The 11,582-nt window shown below is 42.1% G+C and overlaps 1 long non-coding RNA gene across 1 annotated transcript; it reads right to left on the reverse strand.

Annotated features, from left to right (window-relative positions):
• Window positions 1-1,376: 1,376 nt before the first annotated feature.
• Window positions 1,377-10,197, reverse strand: LOC309696326. Its single transcript, XR_014273422.1, has 4 exons — window positions 10,046-10,197; window positions 4,816-4,958; window positions 4,499-4,598; window positions 1,377-2,760 (listed from the first exon to the last, which is right to left on the reverse strand). It is a non-coding gene; the product is annotated as an uncharacterized lncRNA (long non-coding RNA).
• Window positions 10,198-11,582: the final 1,385 nt, after the last annotated feature.

Here is an 11,582-nt window from a genome sequence, read left to right on the forward strand (position 1 = left end):
ACGCGACACCGACTCAGAGAAACACAGGGTTTAAATACACTGGGAAGTAACGAGGGGAATGAGACACAGGAGGAGGGCACAGCTGGGAGAAATCAGGACTGACGAGACAAGCGAAGCAGGACACATTCACATAAGACACAGACCATCAAAGTAAAACAGGAAGTATCATACAGAGACGCACACTTGACACAGTGGAGACAGCAACTAAGAAACACAGAGACATAAACCATAAGGCAGAGGACTCTAAGAACCGAGAGACACAGAGGGGAACTCAAACATGCAGACACAGACTACACAGAACAGAGGGGACACAGAGAAACATGAAGGGCAAGGGATCGAAACTAGAAACCATAGAATAACTCACACAAGTACAATATTACAAACATCACAAGGAACTAAAAACGTTGGGTCAGGGGACCCAGGACCATGACAACATTAGAACAAGAAAAAAAAGCACTGTCAAAGAATATCTATATACATGAAATATTACAGTCCTGACGGGAAACATCTGCACCTGGTTTGGGAACAGCACCAAGCAGGACAAACAAGATCTGCAAAGAGTGGTGCGCTCGGCCGAACACATCATTCAATCAGAGCTTCCTGACCTGCTGTCCGTTTACACTAAGCGGTGCAAGACTAACGCCAGGGAGATTATGATGGACCTCTCCCATCCCAACAATGGACTCTTCTCACTGTTGAGGTCTGGGAAGCGCTTCCACTCCCTTAAGCCCAAAATAGAGAGAATGAGGAGGAGCTTCTTCCCCCAAGCTATTCGGGCCCTAAACCAGGTGTAGGACTGAACTCGCCCACACACATCACATCACTGTAGGACTGGACGCTTTCACACGCATCTCCACACGCACTCTAGTTTTTCCTTTTGCACACTTCTTATGATTTATAATTAATTTTTACTAATAATTTCTTATGCAAACTGTTATTTGCACATCTTACTGTAAATTTCTGAGTTAAATCTGTAAATATTACTGTCAGTTCTGGTCGGGCATTGCACAGCAATAAGCATTTCACCTCATGTTATTCTGTGTTTGGTTGTGTGTGTGACAAATAAAATTTGAATTTGTGTAAACTGTGGCTCTACTGTTTACACATTTGTCTAACAAACAAGTTGCCACATTATTAACACTTTCTGTTGTAGCTAGTTATTAATATTATATAACCATTATCACTGTTTATAACTTGCACACTACCTCAATATTAATTAAGCAGTAATAAATTGCTTTTAACATATTATCCCCATATGTTCATTCTTTGTGTTAATTAGTTCACACTCTAGCATCTTTTCACATTTATTTAAGATTTCACAAAACAAGTATTTCAGATTAATTTTTTTTTAAATAAATAACTTTCATCATCAAAAATACACAAGGATATAACAAATACAAAAAAAATGACACATACAAATAATATAATTGTTACAGAAGAAGAACGTTATGGAAGTAAAAAATGAATTTTGGGTAACATGAAGCATTTTTTTTGTAGGCTCTATTTTTAAACTGACCTCACTCTGGCCAGAAAAATGAAGAAACACATTTTAGATAATACTAGATGTTTAAATTCTTACTCATATAAAGTAAGAATTTAAACATCGTGTTTTAGGTTCCAACAGCTCATTTCATCCAAATGACAGATGAAAATTTCCTTTTCACCAAAGATTCTGCCACTGTGGTTCTGAAGTATGAGAGTAAATAATCTGTCAGTTTAAACTATACTCATAAGCACCTTGTGCACATGAGTACAGTTTTATTAACCCTCATCCTATACAGAACGTTTGATATCATTGCAGCCAGGATATATTGTTCCAGACAGTATTCTTCCTGTTTTTAGTTCTATGAACAAATGATCTTTAAAAAGAAGTTTATGTTTATTTTTAGTCTTTTTGTCAGCTGCCTTTTTGATTTCCTTTGTCTTCAGGATTGAAAGGATCTAGTTCAGGAGAGGGAGTCAGTGAGAAGCCCACTGCAGCTGACCTGGTTTGTCCTTATGAATGAGGTGCTAGGAGAGAGCTCTTCAACTAGGCCTCCTGTCCTAATTGTTTCTATCCCCAAGGACACTGCACGGCCAAAAGGTCAGCCGGTTCTCCTTTTGTCTTTTGCCTGGCTACAAATATCATAGCTGAGCCAGTTTTTTTTTATATTTTTAATCTTTCTATACAACAGAACACTTTAGCAGGGATGTGGAGGTGCACCTTTGTACTCCCCCTATGGAAAGGTGGTGGTTCTTCCATGACTAATAACTACTGGCCAATTTCCAAACTTTGTGTCGTACCTAAGGTTCTTGAAAGGCTGGTAAATAATCAACTTAAAAATTATCTGTATTAAAATAGTATTTTATCTCCTTTCCAATCTGGTTTTAGAAAACTGCACAGTACTGTAACTGCCTCCCTAAAAGTTCTCAGTGAAGCCCTGGACGCAAAGATCTACTCTGCAGCTCTTTTTATATGATCCATCAAAAGCGTTTGACACTGTTGACCATGGCACTTTATGCCAACGATTACTGGAAATAGGCCTTTCAAACCAGGCAGTTGGCTGTTTCTCTAATTATCTGTCAGGTTTCTGAAAGTGTGCTTATTTACAGTAATTCAAGATAAACGGTGCAAATTAATCACAGTGAGTGATCTCTCCTTGTGATGATTCCCAGCTCCCGTGCAGTGACTTCTCACCATGGTCCGTGGTGACAAAACAACTTACAGCTATGTCTATGTAAAATGGTGCGCAGCTCCTTCCACACGTTTCTGTAATTCACCTGGAAACAATAAGACACTGCAGTAAGTACTCTTATCACAACGACTTTCACCTGACGAGCTGGAGTACTGACTGTGTACAACAACGATCCAGCATCGTCTGTAGCTCAGCTACTCTGTTTGATAGTGATCCCTTGCCAAGGCTAAACAGCATCAGGCGAGTGTGATTACTACACGGGTGTGGCTGGCTCCAAGGCAAGAAAACTATCCAGGCCTAGTGTTGCACCAAAACGTGAACATCGCCATACACACACAAACTTGCACAGAGGAAAGTAGACAACACAAATCCAAATACATGGCAGCTCGACTGGCAAGGACTGGCGGACCACGACATTATCTTTCGTACTGTAAGCAGTGCGTACAGCTCAGTGGTCTCTCTTCCAGTTTTTAAATGTCTCTAATGGAGTGCCACAGGGTTCTCTCCTGGGGCCTACTTTATTTACTATTTATGTCAATGGGGGAAATCAAGATGCATCTGTCCATTTTTATGCAGATGATACAATTATTTATTTTCGAGTTGGTTTTTAAACAAGAGCAAGCTTTTGACAGTATTCAGTCTCAATCTCAGTCAGCTTAGACTGGTTTTAAATGCAGAAAAATACAAACTCATGATGTTCTCAAAAGAAAAAGGGTGCCAGCAGTATTTCCTTCTCTAGTATCTGCTGCAGGCATTTCCATTGAAACTGTAGCCTCCTACAAATACCTAGGTGTTGTAATTGATGTCAATCTTTTCTTAAAGCCACAGATTGACTATCTGTGAAAGAAACTGAGGCTGAAGTTCGGGTTCATTTTCAGAAACAGATCATGTTTCTCACCACAAGTAAAAAAAATTTTTTTTACCCCTCCAGAATTACAGTGACATAATTTACATGAATACCTCTGCTCACTCTCTTTATCTGTTGGATTCTGTCATGGAGCATTAATATTTATAACTGGCTGTAGACCTTTAACACACTACTGTACTGTATATGCTCTGGTTGACTGGGCCTCTGGGCAGGATGTTTCATTGGTATCACTTTATCTATAAATCTATTTCTGGTTTACCTCCCTCATATTTATCAGAGTACATGTTACGCAAACATTTCTGTCATAGATTGCAGCCTCAGGACATCATTACATTCAGAGCTTGAGAAGAAGCCATTCTCCTTTTCTGTCCCGTCTTCATGAAATACATTGCAGAAGGATTTGAAGCTCGCTCAAATGATTTCACTTGCAGATTTCAAAAGACGTACAAATGATTTTGTGAAATCATCACTGGGAACTTGTTTTTGTCTGTGTACACAAGACAAATTGAGCTATTTTATTGTATCTGTTATTTTTGTAGTTTTAATATGTTTGTCTGGAAAAAATCTCTCTTTTAAAGAAGACACTGAGCTGCAATGGGACTGCTTGTATAAATAAAGGTTTAAAAAAAAAACAGCAGGGAAAGCATGGATAGATTATTTTCAACACAGATTAAGCTGTGTTCTTATAAACTAATTTAAAATTAAATTAAATTAAAAGTTCAAGAAGTTATTTTAACTTCTAACTGATGTTTAATGAATAAACAGATTTACACAAATGGTATTTTGCATCAGTGTGTTTATTTACAGTATTTGTTTATTGCTTATTATTTGCTAAGTAATCTGTTAGCTAACTAGAAACATTTTTAATGGCTGATTGCTGAATGAGAAGGAAATGGAATTCTAACAAAAAAAATCCCAAGAATAAAAAGCTTTGAATTTTAATAGAATAGCAAACCTGATATTTGCCCTAACAGGAAGTCTGGTTTTGGTAAGCACAGGGTGGTCACACAGGGTGGGCTGCAGAGAGTGTTTGGGATGCTTCTTTCCATTGTCCACTGCCACATCACATAGATGGATTCAGAGAAGTGCAAAGATAAAAGATGGTGGATACAAAATATTACTACTATAATATAAAACAAGGAACTCTTCAACAAAAACAACAAAAAAAAGGTTAACAAAGCACTGTGAAAAAACAGGAATCCTAGATTTATATATTTTTTGCTTACCTGCCTGTTAATAGTAGTGACGGTGTGGTGGTTGGTCATTACTTACATCAGATACCAAGGTGTGGTGCATCTGTTTGCAGGAAGATGGCCTCGAACCTGGTCTTCATCATTCCAAAAGCATGCTGGATTCTAGAGTGTGTCCTGGAACGATGGCTGTTGAAGTGATGGGCTCCACTGCAGAGGTGTGGCCTGGTTAAGTTGAAGGTGGAGAACAACATAAACATTTTTTATTATTATGGTATGAGGTGGGTTATTTTAAAAAATCAACACATTTGAGACCTAAGAGGGTTAACCCCCCACCCACCCAAAAATAAAAATAAATAAAAATTAAAAAGAAACAGAAAAATTAACAGAAAACAAGCAAACTTTCGGGCTACATTTTTACAGTTTTTTCCACTTCTCTGTACTTTGCAATTTCAGGGTTGCCAGTCGACAGAGGCTATTCTGATGTAAGGGCAGTGACTGGTGGTGACAGAGCTGAAGGCTAGACAGCCTGCTGCTGTGGGTCATTTCATTTCATTTTTTATTTTGTTTCACACATGATACAGCAGTAGTTCATTTCCTACACACAACCTTCCTTTCAATTAAAGTAACACTGTTTCCATGCATGAAAAGGAGCAGGAAGAAGAATAAATTTATAGCTCGAGAGTATGAAGGAAAGTTCCTGAATGATTGAGTAAATTGATACCACTGACTGGCCCCCACGCACGGCTGACCAAAATCCAATTGAACTCTTAATGAAACTTGAATTAAAAAGGAAATGGATATATTTTTAGTTTGTTACAGTGTCAGAAACGAGATGACTCTATGTTAGGGGGGTCCTATTCCTCTGCGGGGCAACCTGCATATGGCCAATAAAGCATTCATTCAATTCAATTCAATTCAACCTCCTATGAACTCTTTCATGGCATGCATTTTTAATTTCGCTTTGATATTTGGGCTGATTGGGACCCGATGAATGTAAAAACTAAGACACTTTACCAGATTCTTGTTTCTTTTTCTTTTTTTTTTGCCTGTCCCGTTTGGCTCTTTTGCCATCAGAATTATTGTCTAAAGGCAAAGAAAGATACCCAACGGATTTACTTTACCAAATTGACCATCCCAGCCTTGCCATAATGGTCCATTTGATTCACCTTTTATTGGTTTATTTTATTTTCACTTGCTGAATACGGGACAGACTTGACTGGAGGAAAGAAGGGGAGAAAGAAAGAGGGAAAGAGAAACAGCTGAGAAGAGGGATGGGGGAGAAGGGCAAAAAGCAAAAACCAACAGAATAAGCAGGGGGGGAAAAAATGCATATATCGATCACCTGGATCACCTGTTGAAAAAGAAAAAAGAAAACAAGCAGAAGAGAGCAAGAGTAATAGAATAAACAACATCACAATGATATATGGGAATATGACAGTAAATACTAAATATTAAACATTATTGTGCAGCACGTAAGATCGACAGCACACAGTGTGCTTTGAGGTAGGAGCCAAAAAGGGTGTAGTTTGTGGGTGTGATCACCCGTGTGTACACCTGTGAGCATGGACGAACTTGTTTTTTTAAAAGGTTCCTTCATGTAATGATCTGCTAGAGGGTATGGGGGGGCCACTGCCCCGTCCTCCAGGGCATGAAGCAGGTATGGAGGAGATCAAAACTCCAGACATCCAGAGGCCCCCAGAACACAAGAGACCAAGGAAGACCAATAGAGGGGCAGCCGCGCCACTGTCCCAGAAAGAGCTGAGGAGAGTCCCAGATGAGGGCTCACTCAGCAGCCGCGGAGCAGAAGCCAGGGGGAGTTGCAGTGACACGCCCGTGAGCTCCACCGGCAGCCAGCTGTGCCTGAGTGACCGAGCCCCAGGCCGAGAGGCTGGGGGCACCCCACCTCCGAAGTGGCCCGAGCGAGCCCCAGGCTCCAGGCCCCGATAAGCGGCCGCCAAGGAGTGAGCCGGTGTGTACCTGGACGCCCATCCCCAGACACAAAGAACCACCAACGCACCGATGTCTGAGGGAGTCCGCCACTGGCAGGGGAAGTGGTGGTGGGGGGAGATAGACCTCCAAACCTTGGAGGGCCTGAGATGTCCCCAGAGAGGTGGCGTCTGATACCCAACCTGACATATAGACAAAGACATACAGGCATACACAGATACAAACATCCATTCCCACCCTCATGCTCTCATATGCACTTACTCCACACTCAACCAACGTGGAGACAGACATAAAGAGACGCTGTACGCACGATCACACTCCCCAAGCGTACTCTACGAACTGGGTCTAGGTACCCTTGCCCCTGGAGGGGGGAACTGCACCCAGACCCAGGTGGTGTTACCCTTTTCCCTGCGGTGGGGGGAGGCAGACCACCCCGACTCCGCAGCAGCAGGGAGGCCCCACACTCCAGACCGCAGTCGGACGGCCAACTCCTCCTCCTAGCCCCCCCGCTCCAGCAGGCCGCAGAGAATGGGGGTGAGAGAAGACTCCAAACCTCCCTCCACCCGCTCATTGTAGTGTTGATGCATGTGTGTTCTAAGGTGCATTTAAAACCCAGGAGGGCATGGAGCTACCTGCCAGAGAGCAGCAGGTAGGCGCATAGCCCCTCCTGCTAGCCCTCAATGGCTATGTGTATTTAAAATTGAGAGGTGGGCAACGACGCCAAGGGTGAGGTATACACCCTGATGGTCTTTTGGAGTCCGTGTAGCGTGCCCACCCCCAAGATCCTATATGTATGTGTAATGAGAGTGTGAGTAATGTGAATTTCTAAGTTGTGGGATAAAATTGAGGCAGAGGCAGCCAGAAGGGGACAGAGGGGGAGGGGGGGTAGCCTCCTCTGCACCCTGGTGACATACCCCTACTCCAAGGCCCTGCATGTGTGGGTGGTTGTGGTGGAGCGGGAAGAGGGAGGCAGCTGAAGATGGGGAGGGAAGGAAGGGAGGGGCAAGTGACCCCTCCCTGGGGCCAGCTCCCCAGTTGAAGAGTCCCCCAGGTGGCTCGACGCACCGGCGGCACCCTGCTCCAGGGCTGAGCCCTCATGCACCCACCCGCCCACAACACCCGGCAACACACCAACCAGGACCCAAGCCCCCGAGGCCCGGCCAGGGCCCCAGCCCAGAGACGGAGCGCCCCCAGAACCTCACGCCCATCCCGGACCCACCCAGGGGCAGCCAGGCTACCAGGTCAGTAACCCACGTCCGTCAGCACAGACCCTCCCCTAGCCCCGCTGCACGCAGCCGCGAGGAAACAGTCACCTGAGAGCCAACAGAACCCCTAATCGGACATGACCGCTACCCCGGGTTGAGCCCCCCAAGGAAGATGCCTCCAGGGAACCCCCAGACGCCCTAAGCCTATCCCTACCCCCACACCAATCACAACAGTGAAGGCGGGACCAAACTAAGAACCCCCCACCCCCACTAGGTGATGGAGCTGATCAAAGGAGCCCAGAGCAATTGATCTGATGTGGTGGCAGAGGCTGTATCAAGATTAATGTGATCTAATAGATAATTTCTATATTGGTTAGAATTAAGATTATTTTTATTTTTCCAGTTCATGAGGACTGTTTTCTTGGCTATGCATAGGGCAGTGAAAACCATATGGGCTATATTATTTTCTGAAGTGACAATATCTAAGCTGCCCAACAAACACACTAAGGGGGAAGTTGGAATGTTACATTTCAGACACTTTGATAAGTCTTCACATATCTCGCGCCAAAACTTCTGAACTGGTGGACAGAACCAAAGAGCGTGGATATAATTGTCCGGTGAATTGGTTTGGCAGTGGGAGCAGGTGTTGGTAGACGTAAAGCCCATCTTGAACATCCGATGACCTGTATAGTGCACTCTATGTAATATTTTGTATTGAATTAATTGAAGACTGGGATTTCTAATTAGATGAAAGGTTTTTAAGCAAATCTGAGACCAGAAGTTTAGGTCTAAGTTAACTGATAAATCCGCTTCCCATTTTGCAATAGGAAGTGATATTGATTCATCTGTTTTAGAAAGCATTCTGTATATTTTGGATAGTAATTTGGGGGTTTTAAGAGTAAGAAATTGAACCACACTTGGTGGTGTTTGTAGTTCAACTTGACCCGGTCTAAATTTCTTTTTTACTATGGATTTAATTTGTTGATTCTTGTTTCTAAGAAAAATGAGAGCCATATATGAGGATATTTGTTTTAACATTTGATAAAACAGAAACAGTACAATGTCCTCATAAGTGGATAGCAGGCCCTTGTAGAGTAAAATACTGTATTTTGGTCTAGACCAGCGGTCCGCATCCCCCGGGCCTCCGAGTTGTTTGGTACCGGGCCGTGAGAGTTGAGGCTCAGGTGTGAAATGTATGGTTTTCAGGGTTTTTATCGGTTTTCAGCGTTATTCTGTTATCGTTTATATCGTTTTCTCGGTTTTCCTTGGTCTTTTCACGTGTGTTATGAATAAATTTTCTTTTTTTCGGTACCAGTACTAGTTTTATTTTGTTGTATTTATCCGCGACACCTTAAAGGCCGGTCCATGAAAATATTGTCGGGCATAAACCGGTCCGTGGCCCAAAAAAGGTTGGGGACCGCTGGTCTAGACAACCAAAAATGTGATGTACACATATGTGGTCGGCAGGTCCTAGGAGGTTAAAGACATGAACAGCGTTGTATTTAAAAAGTTCTGCATTTCTTCTTTACCGAAAGATAGATCAGGTGAGTGACTTGTGTCTGTGCAGCTGACAGACTAGCTCATAGTAGCTCATGTAATATTATCAGTATCAAATAAAACGATGTTAAAGATTTTGCTATTTCTTGTTCTACATAAATACTTCTTGTTTATAATGATTATAACAACCTTAGTGAAGTACAGTATTTAAATGACACAAACTTTCAAAAATGAGGATCAGTAATAAAAAACAGATTAAAAAACAAACAAACAGATTAATGAATTTCATATTTGTTGTATTTCTGTTCAGCTCCACAGTGAAAACTGAGGTGAAATAGAAATGATGCACCTTGAATTGATCAGGAGCAATAGCACTTTTTATGGTTGGAGCCTCTGTGCTTACTTGATACAGTTGTAGTAGTAGGTACAGCAGTAGTTAAGTAGAAACAACTTATGGAAGCAGAAAATTGGAATATCAATATATCGATAATATTATCGATGTAAAATATTAAAATGTAATATAATACCATTCCTAATCCAAATGAATGACCTTATTGATGTACAGGATATAAATCACACTAAGCTAAAGACTTTAAGCAGAATCAGTAGTGTTTAGAAATACATTTTTAAAAAGTTAAAATAAATAAATAAATGACTCACTGCTATGACTGAGGTCACCTCATTTTCTTTGTTCATGACATCCTCATATTCCTTACTTTCAAACTCCAGTTCTGTCCCTGGAAGCATTCTTGCTGAAAGGTTACAGTGTTACATATTTACTCTTACAGTACATAACGTGTTCAGTCAACAGCAAGTGATGGCATTATTTGAAATGGCCATGTACTGAAGGGCACAGAGACGTCACAATTCAGTCCGTATGTTGAAGGAGCGCCCTCTCATGGCCAGAAGCTTCCAAAAACCCTTTTCTCTTTCTCTCTAACTGTAGTGGAAATGGCATCACAGTCTGAAATCAAATACAGCCACATTTTATTTTTCTGGATTCATTCATAGTGAGAGCTGTACTTTATTTAAGTTCATGGATGTACAGTCCCTTTCTATGCAAAACAAGTGAATGAATATTTTAAAAACCAGTATGGCATACTGAGAAAGGATTAATAGTTTTGGCACTTTAGGAAACACGTTTATCCACTTTGAGTCTGAAAGACATACAAATATGAAACTGCAGATGGTCAGCTTAGCAAAAACACCAAGATAAGATAAGATAAGATAAGATAAGATAAGATAAGATAAGATAAGATAAGATAAGATAAGATAAGATAAGATAAGATAAGATAAGATAGGATACTTTTATTAGTCCCACAAGGGGAAATTTCATGTTAAGGCTGCCGACCTATTGCACGCAATGGCGGCGCCATCTTACCCTCCGATCATACATACATTATACAAAAACATCACATGGGGAAGACAGGTCAGAGAGGTATAACAATGGAAAAAGCACCACATGAGGAAAGATAAGGAGAAAAAAAAAACTCCCCCCAGACTGAGCTCCAACATGGAGATCAGTTTGAGAACAGAAAAAAAACACCTGCACATAGCACATGAAAAAACTCTTAATACACCAAAGAAACACATGACAAGCAACAGGGATGGGTAAAGGGTGAGAGACAGCCAGTGTAGACAGTACATCCGGGCCTGCAGCCAATGCGCTGGTCTCCTTGATCCACCGTCAGTATTGGAAGGGAATAAGCGTCGAAGGCGTTTGGAGGGGGAGGGGGGATGAGTGTACATCTGCATGTGTATATATGTCTGTGTGTGTGTGTGTGTGTGTGTGTGTGTGTGTGTGTATGTCCAGAGTTCAGCTGAGACAGTGTCCTTCGCCCTGCCAGGCTAAGTAAACAGTCTTCCAGCCAACCCGGGTGGCCTTGCATTGAATGGGAAGAACAGTCTAAACACAGTCCGTATCAGGGTGTTGTTGTTCAGCTCCAGCCTTGAGACCGCAGCTGGCGCCGAAGGGGAAATGATGGTGGTTTTTACTTTAGTGCGAACAACTCATAAGAATTTCAAAGTTGTTCTAACAGTCTGACACTGGTCTGTCAATCTCCCGTTGGAGAGCCGTGAGCTTCTCCATGATGTTATCAACCTTGCGCTCCGTGATGTTGTCATTCTTGTGCTCAAAGAGCCGATTCTGAGAACTCACGACCACAGTGAGCTTCTCCAAAATGTGATCCAATTTTTG

Source organism: Aulonocara stuartgranti (genome assembly GCF_965226115.1).
Source record: "Aulonocara stuartgranti genome assembly, chromosome: 20".
Taxonomy (NCBI): Eukaryota; Metazoa; Chordata; class Actinopteri; order Cichliformes; family Cichlidae; genus Aulonocara; species Aulonocara stuartgranti.